Genomic DNA, 19,038 nt, shown 5'->3' on the forward strand with positions numbered 1-19,038 from the left:
AAATTATTCAAATGTACAGTTTCCCTGGAAAAGGATGAGACGATTGAATATTCCTAAGTCTCAGATGTAAGACACTGCGCATGATCAGAGACCAGAGCACCGATACACAAGATAACGAATATTGAGTTACTTAAATTCAGGCTATTTGGTTTGTTACTAGCATCGTTCCGAAATTCAATTAAAAAACTGCAAAAAATATGATAATATTACGTAAATAAAAGATAAATATATACATAAATCGTGTAGTTAAATCGACAATGGACCTTCATGACTAGATCGACACTCCGCACAGAAAGGAAAGCTGTCATGTCGTTTCCATAGCTCAGACGGTAAGACTTCTGCGTGTTGTGTAGAAGAGTGCGAGTTCGATTCTTAATCTACACAACAATTTTTTTTTGTCTAAATAACGTTGAAATAGCTAAGTCACGTTGAAATATAGTTTTACAAAGTCCTGAGATTAAGTGTTAATGATCGCAAACAATACAAAATTACAAGTTATAATATTATAAACGTTAATCTAATGAATGCATTTATACACACACATATATACAATGTAAATGCATATATATTAAAAACTAACAATTAAAATGAAATTAAAAAAATATATAATAATAGACAAACTTTTACAAAGGTTTAGAGTCCTTAGGCTATGTCATTTGTTGAGTAATTATTACAATAATTTATTAATAGCTTTCCCATATGTGTAAGAAATGCACTCGCAAAAAAACAATTTTTGTTAAAAGTATGGCTTTGGATTATTTCATTCTCACCCCTGCAGTTAATTTTAACTATTTTATCTACGTGTTTGCATTCAATTTTATTCATGTTATGATTGAATGTATAAGCACTGTTGCAGTTATTGACTAAATTACATATATTAATAATTATTATTAAATACATCTGTTAAGTAACCAATTGCAGTATCTTTTGCAAAATCTTGAATGTTTAAGTTGTCAATAATATTTCTGTACTATATACTATAATACGTTAAAAGAATTTGCAATAGATTTGGGATCCTCTACTTTATAATCATTGGTTTTAATGAAAAAATATTTTCTTTCTTAGGATATCTACAAGTTTAAATTTAATAATATTACGAATAGGTTTAATTGCATTATCTGAATTTTGTACTTTTCTACTCAAATATATTCTATTTCCCTCTTTCATAATTTTTTATAAATTACACTATACTTCTTGCAGTATTTAAAAACATGAAGATCATTACATTGCAACTCATTACATATAGATTCTTCTTTTTAATACAGGAGATTTTGAAGTCCCTGCGTTATCTACATGTTTTAACTTTTGAATTTTTTCACAACATTGAGTGGAGAACATCCACTGAAGTGATTATGAAATTAAGTGAAAAATTCAATATATTTACTCTTAATATCAGTAGTACCAGCATCATATATGTTTTTCCAAGATTCATTTTGTAGACATAAATGTAAATAATCACTATATACAGCAATTACGATCCTTTCTTAGTTTTTAAATTAATATTTTGAAATTCTTCAGTGACATTGGAAACACATAGGATTTGTTTATCATGGTCAGACAAGCCATTGATTATAGGTTGTGTCGAATAGGAATTCAGTCTAATTCTGTGTACAAAACGTTTATCAATGGCTGTGTTACTTCAGCTTGTATGCTATGGGAAAATGACCCTACGAATAAGGTTTCCAGTTTCAAGGAGTGAATTTAATTTACTTTTACGGAAAAGTTCCGAGAGATAATCTATGTTTATGTCACTACAGATCACAAATTCCATATGAGATTTCTAAAGTCTTTTCTTTACAAATTCAATGTTGGCTATAAATATTAATAAATAATGTAAGAAATATGAATGATTGTAGTTATAAGTCTGATTTACATTATAAAAAGCAAGAAGTTACATTCCTCGGCAAGATTCGAACTTTCGATGTTTGGTTTTGTCGTCCAACGCACAACCACGGACCTATTCAATGCTTATGTTAATAACATACAATTTAGCTGTAGCAATGTGGTGTCATAACTTGGGGTTTGTTTATTTAATGTAATTAGATTTAATTTGATTAGTTTCGTAACAATTGGATTTCCTCTTATATCCTGTTATTTAGATATTTAATTTAGGCTTGATTTATTAACTCTTACTATGCAAGATGCCTCTTATTTCAATAATTCTATATCATGTTAAATAGTCATTGTCTACACTAAAGTATTATCGTCATCTCTCATTTCTCATCGTAATGGCGAACCGACGTGACATGAGACAGCGAGTTATAGCTCTAGTTGAGGCTGGATATGGGGCTAGATCTGCTGGCCGTTTGGTCGGTGTTCCTGGAAGTACAGCCGCGAGATGGGTTCATCGTTACCAAAATTTTGGGGAGGTCGAAAATCGCCCTATTCCTGGGCGTCCGCGGATTTCTTCATTGGAAGAGGATGCTCTTTTATTCGAGACAGTTCGACAGGACCCCTTTCTGACTGCTAACGAAATAAGAGCAGCATCTAACTTTCCCGGCTCTTCACAGACTGATCAGCAGGTTGAGGAACCGCGGTATTAGGAGCCGGAGGGCTGCGCAAATGGAAATATTGGGGGAAGCACAAGCTGTCGACCGTCTTGCCTTCGCTACCAATCGAGTGGATTTCAATTGGAGAAATGTAATTTTCTCCGACGAAACAACCATCTCGAGTGATTACGAAGGTCCTGTCCGTGTCTATCGTGAGGATGGTCTCCGACATGATCAGCGCTATGTGCACCGACGTGAAAGATCGGGGCGCTTTAGCATATCGTGTTGGGGGTGGATGTCTTACGATGGACCTGGCGTTATAGAACGCATCGATGGCCGGTTTAATGCGGAAACTTACGAGCACATTCTGGAAAATATATTCCTTCCCTCCGCCCGAGAACGTTTTCCCGAAGGAACATTGCTGTTCCAGCAGGATAACCATCCCGTGCACTATGCTGCAAGCATTCAAAGATGGTTTCAAAGGAGACCCGAGATCGAAATCATTAATTGGCCTCCGAAGTCACCTGATTTGAATGTCATCGAAAATTTATGGGCGGAATTGAAAAAGAGAAGGATAGCCACCTATGCCCAACGACGCCCTCGAAATCGAGACGAATTGTGGGATCAAGTTGTTGACACCTGGGAAGATCTCGCCGGGGATCAGAACTTATTCCACAATCTCGTGACATCCATGCCGGATCGACTTAGAGCTGTAATAGAAGCTGATGGCATGTGGACAAGATTTTAAGTTAACAGGTCTCTTTTTGTTTCTTATGATTTTTGTTTGAGGAAGAATACTTTTAACTTCCAAGTAAGATTTATTTTTTTTGACGAGGTTCAGCCCACTTGTAAGACCCAGAAATTGGGCATAAATTATTCCATATTTTTCGACAAATTAGACAGTCGAGGAACTCTGAACAAATTAATTACACCTCAATAAAAAAAAAAGTTTTACCTGGGATCGAACACGAGACGTTTCGGTTATACAATGGAACCGGCACGCTACTATATGAGCTACCGAGACAAGACAGTGATAGCAGCAGTCCAGAATGTAGATCCCTTAGCAGGCATTTGCCATTCGGTACAGTGAAGCAATGATATTTTGGGACTCGAGCTATGTTGTGAAATCCTGGCCTTAAATGGCAGTCTTCTTCGTGTTCCTTATTCTGGTCCTTGTCCTTGTTGTGGTCCTTGTAACAATTCTTGTACTATCTGTCATGTTATGTATCCCTACGTCGATATCGAGTGAACCGCGCTGTAGAACTTTAACTTCCGACGACCAAGAATAGTCTCATTCTTTTTCAGGGTAACTGTACATATTTTACACATTCAAATATATACAAACTAGGATGATTTCATATGGATAATTGTTTAAATAAGGGTTTACAAGACTCCCATGGAGAACATCCAAGAGTAATGCGAATAGCCCATTTTTGTAGAATAAAAATATATTTAGCACCACTACTGTTTCCCCATAACATAATCCCATAATTTATAATACTGTGAAAAAAGCATAACATGCACTTAATACAGTTTTCATTGTGGTACAATGTTTAAGTTTCCTTAATATAAAAATGACCTTACTTAACTTTTTAGAAATATCATTAGTATGATTAGTATTTTTCAAAATGGAAAGGAATACCTTATTTCAAATATATTTTTGTTATTATTTCTAGGGTAATTATTTTTGTATGATAACCAGAAATAGGTATAAAAATCAGCTTTAGAAATTAGAAGATTATGGAAGTTAATTATATAAAATTTAGGCCTACGCACACAAGAGTAATGTATAACATTTAACGGCTTACCTATCTAAAGGAAGAAATTACTGTTAATGAAAATAACTTCAGATATTTTAGTATTTGGAGGAAGCAATTCCTGTTTGATCTTACGAATGTTTAGAATGTTGAACTTCATCCCTTCTGCTGACGTGGAAAGACGAATAGGAAAAATACGGCGACGAAAAGTAAAGATACGGAGTACACAAGACAGGTGGTGGACTACAGACCGTCAAAATGTCATACTCATTGTGACGTAAACACTTGGAGTTCGTAATTATGTTTATCCGGTCTTAGACGTGACAGACTTCAGTCAGTTCCCTGAATAAACAAACCCCTCTTTTCATTCATCAGATGTTTCTACAGCACCGAACTTTGAGAAGTGTTAGTAAATATTCATCATCAACATCATCTGCATTACGGTATGGACCTAAGATCCGTTCTTTATTATTTTTGTAATAGTTATAAAAAATGTCTTCAGCTCACTAAACCTTTTATTTTTATTTATAAACTAAGACACAAATAAGCTCAATATGTGTTGGGCGTTCATTTGAAAACTTCCCAATCTAAATGACTATTAATTTCAGTTAAATTTAACTTAAACTAAGAGACATCAATTGAAATAATAAGGGGGAAGTTTAAAACCTGCGTTAATTGCATTCTAGGTTTCATCCCCTCATCCCTTTGAAATTTCAAATTGCACCCCTAAGCTTATAGGTCTATTATGATACTTGAATTTGAAAGTGTGTTCAGTTGTTTGTACATCTAATTCATTTCTTTCGCATCTTTTATTTTCTACCGTCACCTAGCAACCAGGGGCTCGTTTTACAATCCTAACAAGTTACAAATTAATAATTTACAAATAACAAGTAAAAGATTACAAATGCTTGTAAACTGTGCTTCACAGTGCAATCTTATTCATTTGTAAAGTTTAACGGACTTTACAAAATCAGCGAAAGAAATTTACAAATCTGCATTATTGGTTAAACAATATCGCCAACGACAGTTTACAAAAATCGCTAAGAATCAGAGCTAAAGTAGCTATATTTTAACAACTATCGACAGACATGTTTATATTTTATCCTAAAATAGATTATTATGAGCTTGCTGAATCATTTTTCACTGACAGAAAATCTAAAATATTGTAAAGAAAAATTTTAATGTGTCTAGATTTTTTTATATTGGCGAAAACGAAGTTTCGTATGATGTGAGTGATCGAGTATAACTTACCAATGCGTTAATTGGCCTACGATTTGAATGACGAAAGTTAGCGCGAAATTCAATCAAATAAGTAAATAACGGATTTGATCCACGTACAAATATGCATTGATAGAATAGTTAACATGTCTATCCATAAAATCAACTTCGTTTTGTGTTTGTCCGTCAGTAGGCTATTTATTGTTTCATCCATAACCTCACAAACATTAGGGAAACCAGTAAGAGCATAAAAATCCTTTGCCCCAGTAAGTACATTTGGTGATCAATAACCTGCCTCGAATTTCACTCAGTTAACAATATCAACTAGACAACTACCAAGTGGGAAATTTTGCACACTGAAATCTTTGAAATTCCGTACTTATCTGCGAACGCACGGAACTGACAGCTAGTATGCAACCAATGCAAAACAATACAGTTCCCGCTTTGAGGTTATGGTACCTCTTTTCCCTTTTAGATAGATGTTGGATGTGATGTCCCATATCTTGTAGGAGAGATTACAGCGAAATGGGATTCGGAACGACTTCAGAATACTTAAGTAATGCCGTTATTACATTATTGAGTTAGGTCTATTTGTTTTTGGTTGAAAGAACTTCTTTAAATGCGAGTAATTATTAAATACAGTCTTCGTATATAAATACTTACGCGGTATTCTGAAGTATAGCGCGGGATTCATTCGAAACCTTTCTTTAAATTCATACAATGATACAAACGTCCGGAAAATTTTACATATACATCTTCATTCATTAGGCCTTCGTCTGAGTCACTAGAGCTACTTAATAACATCAGAACTGTTTAGTTTAATTCTTAATGGTATCCAGTTACTAAAAAATTAATTTCATAAATATATCTTTATTTTGTTTATTCACAATTTGTTGCAATATCAAACTTTACACATCTCAGAGATATTGTAGAAAATGTGCTAACTTTACGAGTATAAAGTTTACACGTATGTAAATTTTTCCTTCATTGTGAAACAAAACACTTGTAAAGAGCGCAAAATTTCATTTGTAAAGATTTAATTTCCTTTGTAAAGTTCAACATTACAAACAAAGATTGTGAAACAGAAGTTTACAATTTACAAAGATTATAAACATTGTGAAATAGGCCCCTGGATTGTTATTGTTGATTAGAGTTGAAGAGAATAAAACTACAAGACTTCTGTTGATTACAGGTTATTTCGGGTAGCAACACAAATATTAAAAACAAATTGTATTATAAGCCTATTCTTTAAAAAATGAAAATAGGATCGATGAAACAAAAGCCGAAAATTGGATTTGTTTAATTTATGTGTGGTTTTGATACCATGACAATACTATGTAAAGAATTTCAAATAGGTTGTATTACTGTCTAGTCAACAATGGAGCACATCTTTAACACTTAATCTAGTAAATTTAATTTACCCAAAATAAGTTGTTTTGATCCTACAACCAAGTGACAACAACAACCCACGTTGCCAGGCGACGATAGAAAACAAAAGACGCGAAAGAAATAGGTGAGATGTACCTACTTAAATAAACAATTTAATAGTATTTCATATTTAAGTACTATAATATAGGCGTGTCATTTAAAATTACAGTGTTGCAATGAATAAATTTAGAGATATATGCAGAAATATGAGCTTTCAGCACCGCAAAAAATTGGTTACGACATGCCGTTTATCAGATATTTCAATTTATCATGAAATGAAGCACATAAAATATATTAATTTTTATTAAAATCAAATTATTTTTATTATGAGTACCGATATCTAGTATTATATGAGCCGTTCAGAGCAGAAGTGATGTAAGTCAAAAATGGGTAATGAGGGTTAAAGTAAACATTCTGTAAAATACAGCGCAATGTAGCAATTAATATTCAATTTATTTAAATTATTAGTAGTCAGTGGATAGCAAGAAGGCCATATTAACTGGTACTTTGCGCTGTATTTTACAGAATTTTTACTTGAAGCCTCATTACCCAATTTTGACTTACACCACCTTTGCTCTGAAAGGCTCATATTTAACATCTCCTTCAATTGCATAGGGTTTTTCAATGAGCGATAATGTCCGACAAATTTTGCCTGAAGTCTTTCAGCAGCAGTAGCATTATTTCGCATGCCGTAAATCTACGACACGGCCTTCTCTCTCGGAGATGCATCATAATTTAAATTCTCTTCTGGAGATTCATTATAATTTAAAATCCATCGTTCTCAACCTTCAGCAGAGTAATAGCTTGACTACAAAGGACGACATGGATATAATTTATTTAAAATAAATACCCCAAAATATCATCCTAAAAATCGGCCCAAGGCCCTGACTATTCTCTTTCATATGATTTTACATAGAGTGAATAAATAAATGAAAATGTATAGTCCGTGTGTGTCTGTAAATATTTGTTTCATAGAAAATAAATATTGTCCAACTACTTAGGAAAGAGAGGAAGCAGTGACGAAGTACAAGTTCAAAATGTGGGTTATCTTCCTGGTAAAGTGAACTATATTAAATTCGAAGTAGAGAATAGTCAGTGAATTCTTAAGGGCTGTTACTTTCTTGAGACGTACTCAATTTTTACGCAAGTCTTATTGAAATAAAGTACAGTACTACATATAAAATAAATAAATAAATTGTTAACCGCCTCCCGTTGGAGGTAACCCTGAAGGACTCGGTATACTCTCCTACATGAATTTTAAAATATTAAATGTTTACATAAATTTGTTGACAGAAAATTAAAATAAACATACATGAATTATAAAGTGAAGAAAGAGAAATTAAACAGAGTGAATATGATGACTCAGAATTTGGCAAGAGCGTTTCAAAACTGAAGTTATGATGTCAGTAGTAAGTGTCTGTGGTAGTTCAAAAGTCTTCCTGAAGCTTTCAAAGAACTTGGGAATCACACCACGAGCTCCAATAAGAAGACCAATCACCTCAATGTTTTCAAGCTGGTATTTTGCTTTGAAGTGATCAACTGTTGCCAGATAAATGTTGATCTTTTCTTCATTGACATCCTCCGGCTGGCTACTCCCCGTTTCAATCCTTATGGCAGGATCAATTAAGTTATATAACCTTTCTTGGTAGCCTGGAAATACGCTATGATGTCAATGCGTCTGGAGGAGCCATTAGTAGCAAGGCAAGAAAACTTCCTCCTGTTCAAGACTTTTTTTTTTTCAAAGCATTTGCAATTAAGGATCGAACATGATGTCTGGCATTTCGGAGGAGTAAACCTCTGTTACACTGACCTTGGACGTGGGCAAGGTTTCAGTCTCCGGGCATCCATGTCTGCACCGGGATCCGTCCAAAGAGCGACCAGGTACTAGTACTCGCAGTAAAATATTATCGTATGTCGGAACTCACATATTACTTTCGTAAATAATTTCCCATATTGTTTTACTAGTTGGAGGTATGAAATTCTAATAACAAAATAGTAAATTATCAATAAATAGCAAATTATCAAAGGTTTTGGTATCTATTTATTAAAATATTTTACAGTAGTATTTTACTAGGGAATATAGCATATCTTTACAAATCACAATTTTCGGGTTACGACAGTATTTTACTGGGAGTGAGACATGTAAGGTTTAACTGGAAAATACAAAATGTTAAAATTATATTCGTTAACAAGCCTAAAATTATTTCTTATTCGAGATGGATATACACTAAAGAGAACGGTCTAACAGCCAATACAGAATAGTATAAAAGTACAATGTGCTTCAAATTATCCGGACTAATGACCGATAGAATGAGTATGGCTAATCCGGAAGCACAGATAATCGAATAATCCTTTTACTGTTGAATATTTGCTAGGATTATGTTTTCTATTAAAAGCAGATTCAGTTTGTGGTCCCCAGAAACGTTTCCACATTGTACAATAATACAGGTGTTATCATGATTGTGACTAAATGGCAAATTTTCGCGAAAATTGATTGTTTCTGCAAAAAAAAAAATCATAATTTCTGCAGTAAAAACGAAAAAGGACATTTTTAAAATTATTTTAAAAGAAAACAGTATATTAGCTATATAAAAAAAGAGGAGACAAATTATTTTGGGATTATTCTGTTCTCTTTAATGGCATACACCACCATTAATGACTGGGGTTTTTAATAAAAGTGAGTTAAGTAACATCAGGCTAATTTACAAAGGATATTATTATTATTATTATTATTATTATTATTATTATTATTATTATTATTATTATTACCATTATCATCAGACATCGGATTCTAGGGCAAATGCCTATTTTGTTTCTTTAGGAGAAAAGTAAAAATAATTATTAATATTTGTGTTTCATGGAAATTGAAAGGTATTCAAAGAGTTTTATAGTGCCCTAAAATGCCCTAAAACGGTTATTAGAGCCTAATTTGTTAATATTCGCCTAAAAATGCCTAACTCACTGTAAAGTTTCGCATTTTACTGTTACTTTTTATAATTTATACATGCATTCACTGCGAAATTTAAGGCATTTAAAAAGTGGAAAGTCTGCTTCACACCGGCCATGAAACCATTGATAAAGGAAACAAAATGTTTTGAATCTCACGACACTCGCAATAGATTTCACCGAATTTAACATGTTCGGAGGCATAAATGCCGACAAAGAACCAACCTTAGTTTTGAAGCAGGCTACAATCACAACATGTGCTGCTACCGATTCAGAGATATACTATACTATAAAAATGACTGTTTTCGGTCTGAAACCGATTAGCTGTGTCATAAAATCACAATTTTTGGAGAAAGAGTGTTTTTGAAATATTTGTGAAAAGTCGTAAAACTGCGAATTAGTAGGGTAAACCGTTACAAAATATTTAAAATAATGGCCCTCCTAGTGTTAACACTACCAGGAAATGCAACAATAAGTGGAACTTTGTATTTTTGTCCAATTGAATCTCAATAACAACGGTTCATTTGAATGCTCGTTAACAGTTGCTCTTTCCCTCACCTTATTTGTGTTGAGAAGTTTTGAGCGGTAGGACGTTTTCCTGTGAAGTTTAACGCGATAATGCCGAAAAATATAAGTGCAAAATCTACATTGATCCGGGAATGGCTAACAGAATATTCAGAATTCACTTATGATGGAAAAATAATATTCTGCAAGATTTGTAGCAAACAGGTATGTAACAATAGTTGAAATATATAAATTCTATTAATTTTAATGAGTAGGCCTATAATATTTATAGATTGACTGAGCTATCCTGAGGTATAATTCTTTTTAAGACCACTACACTTTAACCTTTTAAATTCCGATAGTTAAAGTATTTGCAGGTCATTAAAATTTTGATTGTTCGAACCCACTAACTTTGTGATAGAAGTACGGCAATACAACAATTAGGATTTTATTTTAATTCAGTTTACTTTACATTTTTAGATTTCGCAAGAAAAGAAGTGCCACCTAAAGCAGCATGTGCAAGGAGCGGCTCATAAGGCTAAAGCTCAGCAGAAAAATCAACTGCAACAAACTTTACTACCACAGCCTACTTCATCCAATCTCAGCAGCAATTTCTATGCTGATTTAACCAGAGCGTTTGTTGCTGCTAACATTCCCTGGAATGCAATTGAAAATCCTGTTTTAAGACAGTTTTTACAAAAATACTGCAAACAAAATATCCCATCTGAGTCGACCCTAAGAAAAAATTACTTAGACAGAATATACAATGAAACTTTAGCTTCCATTCGGGAGGATATAGGTGATTCTTACATATGGGCTGTCTGTGTGAATGAAACCTCAGATCCTATGAATAGGTATATAGCAAATATGGTAGTAGGAAAACTTAGTCCTAATGGACCTTCGATTCCACACCTCGTATGTGTTAAGGAACTTTCGAAAGTGAATAGCCAAGCCATTGCTTATTTTGTAAATAAAGGCCTACAGTCTTTATACTCAGGTAATATAGACGATTCTAAAGGTTTGTTGTTTTGTACTGATGCTGCCTCATACATGGTTGCTGCAGCTCCACTTTTTAAAACATTTTATCCTAACCTCACGCATGTAACCTGTCTAGCTTCACAGGGTTTCTGAAACAATCCGGAATGAATTTCCTCTTGTCAATTCGTTTATTTCTAACACACAAAAATTTTTTGTAAAGCCCCATCCAGGATTTCAATATTCAGAGAGAACTTTCCAGATATCCCACTCCCACCTCAGCCGGTTGTTACACGATGGGGAACCTGGATTCAGTCAGTGGTGTATTATTCTAAGAATTTTAAAGAAGTGGTCACAGTTATTGATAAATTACCTGAAACTGATAGTGCAGCGTGTGTGAAAGCAGTGAAAGATTGTCTGAATGACTCACGAGTGAAAAACGATATTGCCTACATAACATCAAACTTTTCTTTCATACCTGCAAGCATTGAACAATTAGAACGTGAAAAACAATCTCTTTGTAGCCAAATAGCAATAGTAAAGGAAGCTCAAGTGAACATACATTCTGCTTTGGGCGAAACTGGGAAAAAAGTTAAAAATAAGTGGGACAACGTATTAAATGAGAATGTAGGATTTTCATTGTTGAAAAAAGTATCAAGAGTGATATCGGGGGAAAGTGTAAATGTTCCAGTAAGTATTGATGTTTCTATTGTACCTAATTTAAAATTTGCGCCTCTCACATCAGTTTCGGTTGAAAGAAGTTTTTCTGCTTTCAAAATGATTCTCAGTGACAAAAGGCAGATGTTAACTGTGGAGAATTTAGAAAAAATTCTGGTGGTGTACTGTGCAGATAATTATAATAAAGTCTGAGCATGGAACTGAATTTCAATAACTTAAAATGAGTAATCTTGATATCAATAATCATTATTTCATTAGTTTCAATATATTAAATTTGTGCAGCTCTGTTTATAAATATAATATAGTATTCTTTTTTAATGTTTAAACATAGTCTACTTTTTTGTGCGTATTTTAGTGTATAACTAAAAATTTCAGTGAAAGAAATAAGTATGATACCTTGATGTGCCTAAAATGCCTATTTTCATTAAAATAGAGCCTAATTTTACAAATTTTGAGCTTATTTTAGGCGCCTAAAACTGAAATTTTTAGTGCCTAAAAATCCGATGTCTAATTATCATTAAGTTATTATTATCTACATTTTGTCATGAATATGAACTATAATGTTTTATATAACATTATTGCTAATTATGGCTGTGCATTACTGTAGCTATAACAGTACATGATGGGAAAAATAATCACGAAATGCTTAATAAATTCTCATTATTAACCATAAGTACGAAATTTATTTTTATGTTTTATTTATTTATTTATTTTTGCACGCAACGCTGAAGCGTCCAATTTGAATTTTTCTAAGTTCTTCTGCGTGGGAATCTGTGACAGGTTAGGTTAGATTAGATTAGTTTAGGCTTTCCGCATGTCTTGTATATACGAATATGTGACAAGTTAAGTAAGATTAGTTTAGATTTTTGGTATGCCTTGCATATACGAATCTGTGGCAGATTAGGTTCGGTTAGTTTATGATTTTTGTATGCTTGGGATTTACTAAGTGAAGTGAAATGTGCGTTTCGCGTTATATTTTGAAGTGTTCTACCTCTTTATTTCACGTGTTAAATAATCATTTTTAGGTTATCTTCACCGATCAACTCTTTCCCATTTTTACCTATGTTCTCGTATGTATTCAAGTCAACTGGCGTCCTAAACGAATTTTTCACATTCAAAACCACCTTCCGCCTGAAAATCAGACCATTTGGTCAATGTAGACTATCCACCGCCCACTGAAAGAATATTGGTTAAACGAGCGTTGAGCGACTTCCGCCGATTTTGGAATAGACACCGACGCACTTAGGTTAGGTTAGGTTAGGTTAGTTTAAGCTTTTATTATCCCGTCAAGATGAAGGTGAAAGCGATTGAGTGTGATTTTTTGTTTTCTGTTGGCAGTTCAAGTGCGTCGGTGTCTATTGTAAAATCGGCGAAAGTCGCTCAACGCTCGTTTCACCCGAATATTTTACACTTTTATCACTGCCCATGTTGCGCTATAAACCAATTTTCGCAAATCTAATGTAAAAGACTGCCTACACAAGCCACAAGGGTAATTTCCTAGAAGACGGGCAAAATCCAACATGGCTGATGAAAACTACCAAATACGTTCTGCCAACTATGAAGTCCAAATGTCACCAAACATCGCAAAATCAAAGATGAAAAATCAAATATATATTCGTATTTTTAAAGAAGAACAAGCCCTCCAAAAAATGAAAATATATTTAATTTTTTTTCCTTTGATTTTTTTTGGCGTTTCGTGGCATTCGAACTTCATAGTTGGTAGTACTTTTCTGGTAGTTTTCGTCCGCACTTTACCCCCAAAAATCACAAAAACACAGAACAAAACATAATAATTTATCACCTTATCAAATAAAATTCAATTCTCATTGACGTCTTCATCGACAACCACTTCACTTCCAGTATAAATGACACAGGCTTTAAAGCAATCTAAACTTAAACCATGCAAGCAACAAAGAACTAAAGCAACACTTTGTCGTACAGTCAACTTTGCATAAATAAACCACGTCTTTACACTAAATGAAATTCTCTTCGAACACTTATTACACCATAACATCTACAGAAAATTCAATAAGTAATTTCTTTAAACCACAGAAAAAACAGTTTTCTCCTCAACATTCAACACAATCCTTAATCACCAGCGAAAGAACTAAACCAAAATCGACACAAAATTTAATCAATAATTTCAGAACACGGATTCCTTCCTTTCCCTCTTACTTCAAAATTCCAACCTTGTGCACACAAAATAAATTATTGGCACTGAAAAGTGCCTTTTCGTAAGCATGATGATGCGCATTCGACAAATGCAGACAAATCTACAATGTAACATCACTCACGCCAAACAACCAGGAACAACTGACGTCATTATCCATTCAAAATTAATGAAAATTCTACAATAAATTACAACTATAACCAATCAAATCTAAAGAAAATCATAAAATGACAAACTTTCAATAGCTTTAGCCATATGACACAACATAACACCACTCACGTCAAACAACCAAGAACAACTGATAACGTCATTATCCATTCAAAATTAACGAAAATTCTAGAACAAATGAAAACTATAACCAATCAAATTAAAAGAAAATCACGGCGACACCTAGTATAAAAAACCTAGAACTAACATGTAAAAGTCGCTAAAAGATCACTAACATTTAACTCTGAAATAAAAAAGTTGGTAATACGTACTATATTCAACCAAGTGCCCGTCTTCTATGAAATTACCGCAACAAGTTATACTAAATGTTTAGAATTAGTGTAAAACTGGCCTATGTCTCCTATAGTGGGCGGGACATAAGTAAGATTCACCAAAAATTGAAAAATATTTGGCAAAGAACAAGACCAGAACACTCAATCTAATTTTTGTTGCCTATATTAGCCTTTGTTCTACAGCGTCTAGAGTTTTACATAGTACTTATCATTATCATTATTATTATTATTATTATTATTATTATTATTATTATTATTATTATTATTATTATTATTATTATTATTACCTATTATTATTATAGCCTATACTTTCTATTTTGCTCTTTCAGTAATATACATTTTAATTTACCTAACATTTTTACGAATTTGATTAGCGTTATGATTTTTATCTTTGGTTCGGAATATGTTAGTGTTTTAAACTAATGTATCCATTATTGATTTGCAATCCTCAAATCCAAGAACTTATTTTCTTAGTTGGTATTATTAAAAATGATATATAACTATTTTGAACGAACTATAACCATTTTCTCAATTAAATTCCAATCAAAAAATCGTTTGCGAGCACAGAAGTGGGTACACATTCATTAGCCCCATTCGTAACCTTACGACATCCCACTCACCTGTAGGTATGTACTTGGAAAGACGAGTCTTGAACGCTTACGTGATCTGCTAAGACTGGTTGTAACGAACTCCGTGCTCGGCGCTGAGGTAATTGAGAGTTCTTTCGTTGTGGTGAAATTACTCACTTCCTTTTCGTTTGTTCTTTTGTTTGTAGAAATTTCCCTACTCGTTATATACTTTGTGATGTATATTTTTTTTCCATGTAGTGAAAATATTTATATTTAGAATAATAATAATAATAATAATAATAATAATAATAATAGTAATAATAATAATAATAATAATAATAATGATAATAATAAAAAATAAAAATAATTAAAAAACAAGTGAAGCATATAGAGTAACTCATGGCAACAACGACCTATCGCTATGGAAAATAAACAATCATGGCAGTTGAATATTAAAAATAATGATAATAACTTCGATACACAAAATGAATATTGAGCCACATTCTAGTTAAAATGAAATTTTGTTTTCTTTAAGGGATATTTTATTGATAATCGAAAAATATTATCTTTTATCGAGATTTGGTAAAGGTTTGCTAGTCCATTAATTCCAAACATCTCGAATTTTTTTTAACTTTACTTAGATATACATACATAATTATTCGAAGCAAGAATGCATTTTGAAGTTGATATGGTGTTCAAATAATTTTCATTTAATGAAATATGGTGTTGAATTAAGAAAAATAAACTTACGGAAAATGGATTTGAAAGTGAAATGAATATTTATGTAACACATACCTATTAAAATTCTCCTCCGTTACATTCATCTTCAGGGAGCCAACTTTAGAACAAAAGTTACTAGATTTGCAATCAGAAATTTGTAAAAAGGGATTCTTTGATGAAAAAAAAATAATTTTGTCAGCTCTTTAAATGCCAAACCCCCTAAAAGCCTTAATTAAAAATAAACATTTGTAATCGGAGTTGCATTTGGTGTATGAAAATATACATTCTAAAGAACTGAAATAGCATATATATATATATATATACATATATATATATATACTGTACAGTGTATATATACATATATATATATACTGTACAGTGTATATATATATATTATATATGTATTATATATAATTTTCCATGATTTTCAGTGGAGTCTCCCCGTTAATATATTGGATCTTGTACTTAGTTTTTTATGAAAGGTGAATAGATTTAAAACACACTGATTCTTATACTCCTTGAAGACATTGTAATTATCTTGGTATTTGAATACGTCATAAAAATTCCAAAAGCTTAGGCTATCTATAAAATGACGTTAAACTGTTGAATATACTGTAACTTACAATACGCATAAATTATACCTGAAATAAAACAAATACGTTATTTATCTGTACAAGACACATAGATTTCGGATATTTTCATAACAATTCATCTCTCTCTTTTTATTTCTTGACAGTGTATCTCATTATTCAGATTCACTTAATATAACAGCTGCGCTCCATGTTTGAACATTTATATTATTCTGACCAAAAGTATTACACAGCTGTGATACCCATAACAATTGCTAGCACGCTAGAGCAGTTTCAAATTAAATACGTATATCCCCTTATATTTACAGCCACCCTGAGAATTTGTACGAAATATTTTTGTATTATTTTTCAATGCTATGACGAAATATTAGAGCAGTGGTCGTCAGCACTCGCTGAAATGGGTAGAGGGTAAGCGGAGCCGTCCCGTGTGCCCCGTCGTGCAGCAGGAAGAGGTAGAGAGCATACCCGCTAGGAGCTACGAGTGCACCATAGTGCTCCGCGGGTAAGGGACGCTAGCCCCAGGGTTTTCTGTGCTGATGACCGCTATATTAGAGTGATAGCATTAGTATCCGCTTCGTTACAAATTTCTTCTGAAAAATTTACGCAAAAAATATACTGCAGCAAAATTTTAAAGCCATAAATGATGAATATTAAGAAAATAGTTTTTAAATTATAAAAATGATACAGTAATAACACTGAAAGGATACCATGTCATTAAATTCGGGCTCCAGTAATGTCACAAGAGTGCTGTTTAGGAGACAAGACTGTACAGGTTTACACAGATTTGTTATGTTCATCAAGGCGAGAAACTTACAGTATAAGGACAGTATAATCAAACTTAAAAATAAATACAGAGAGACTGTGAGGAGCACAAAGTAGCCTTCTTTGTAGAAAAGTAAAAGCGAGGGAATTTATAAAGGATTTGTTAATTGAAACAACAAATTTATCTTGACGAAGTTTATTGATATTAGAGGAGAAAAATTCGCTCCAGCGACGGAGATCGAACCCGGGTCCTTGGTTCCACGTACCAAGCGCTCTAATTATTGTGTTACGCCGAAGTTGAATCCACCCGGGTTCGATCCCCGATGCCAGAGCGAATTTTTCTCCTCTAATATCAATTGTTATCATAACAGATGTATTCTGTAGTACCAAAAAATTAATCTTTACATAGATTATGAAGTTTATTTTATCTTAATGTAGTTAAATCACTAAACAAACTGTTTTCTTCGAATTGATGTTATGAAAATCCTACATAGCCTGAGATATTTATGCAGTTGTACTTTTCTGGACACTTGTTGCCACTTCGCATTGCATAGAAATAGCCTATGCTATTTTTTTTTTTTACCTGTCAGATGAATCAAATAAGTCAAGTTTATTCTGTTTCGGCTTCTTCATCATGATATATACTTTCCTGAACTCTACTGTTTCCTTGGATAATTTACATTACATGTCCAGCGAATCAAATAAATCAAAATAAATGGCGAGTGTCAACACAAATTGAATCTCTCAATATATTCCTTACCGTTGAGTTGCTATTTTCCTGGTAATTTTTATAATGGCGTCGTGGTTCGTGGGTGTATAATTTAATAGGCTAAAGGTACAGTGTTGTAAATATAACAAACTATTCATATCTATTAATATTGGTAAATAGTTCCGTAAGTAGAGCCCGGAACTTTAGATGCTAAAAGTTAATAGGCCTATAGTTTATAAATATAGAAGCCATGCCCCCATTCTTTTTAGATGTCATTCTTGTCATTCAGTATTTTCCCTTTGTTACTGTTAAAGGTATTTAATCCTCTTAACCACCATTTACAAATTAGCACACGGTTTACAAGATCTATTTTCCAGTCCTTGTGACTCCGTTGTCTATTATTATATATCGGACTCCTGTGAATTAGGCTCAAAACTCTCCTCACGGACACCACATTTATTCAGCTACACTCAGAGTCATTCTTAACTTTTAGCACCTAAAGATCGGGCTTTATTTATAAGGACATTTCATCATCACCACGTGAATTATCAGACAATTTTTTTTTATATTTATGTTATAATAACGAAATTTTAATGTGAGTCTAATAGTTATTCCAATAATATTAATTGCGTGTTGCTTATTTATATTTTTTTTCCATAAAATACCATGGATTCCCAATAGAATATTTAAAACCCTACAAGTTCCTAAAACATGGCTTGAAAAGACCTAATTTTAGAGTTTTAAATCCTAATAATCCGAGACTTCATTATAATCAACTTTATTTGTCAATTTTCATAACTTGCACAATAATTTTCTCGCATCATACGTAAATTAGTAGAGAAACTGAATTATTGTATTCATACAATTCAAATACCTACTCTTATTTTATCAGGATAGAATATTATTTGTGCAATAATTCAATTTATTTACAATGTGTTTTTCTTTGCCCGGGTGGCATGGGTCGTACAATAAGAACCTAAAAGGGAGAGGTTAAACTAAGGGAAAGAAGAAGAAGTGTTTTCT

At 32.9% G+C, this 19,038-nt stretch overlaps 1 long non-coding RNA gene across 2 annotated transcripts in view; it reads right to left on the minus strand.

Annotated features, from left to right (window-relative positions):
- LOC138698232 (uncharacterized) overlaps positions 1–15,359 on the minus strand; it is a 31,891-nt gene extending 16,532 nt beyond the window's left edge. For both annotated transcript variants that reach the window (XR_011331778.1, XR_011331777.1), the window contains exon 1: positions 15,286–15,359. This is a non-coding gene — a long non-coding RNA (uncharacterized lncRNA). The remainder of the gene's footprint in view (positions 1–15,285) is intronic.
- Between the last annotated feature and the right edge of the window lie 3,679 nt (positions 15,360–19,038).

Source organism: Periplaneta americana, chromosome 4 (assembly GCF_040183065.1).
Source record: "Periplaneta americana isolate PAMFEO1 chromosome 4, P.americana_PAMFEO1_priV1, whole genome shotgun sequence".
NCBI lineage: Eukaryota > Metazoa > Arthropoda > Insecta > Blattodea > Blattidae > Periplaneta > Periplaneta americana.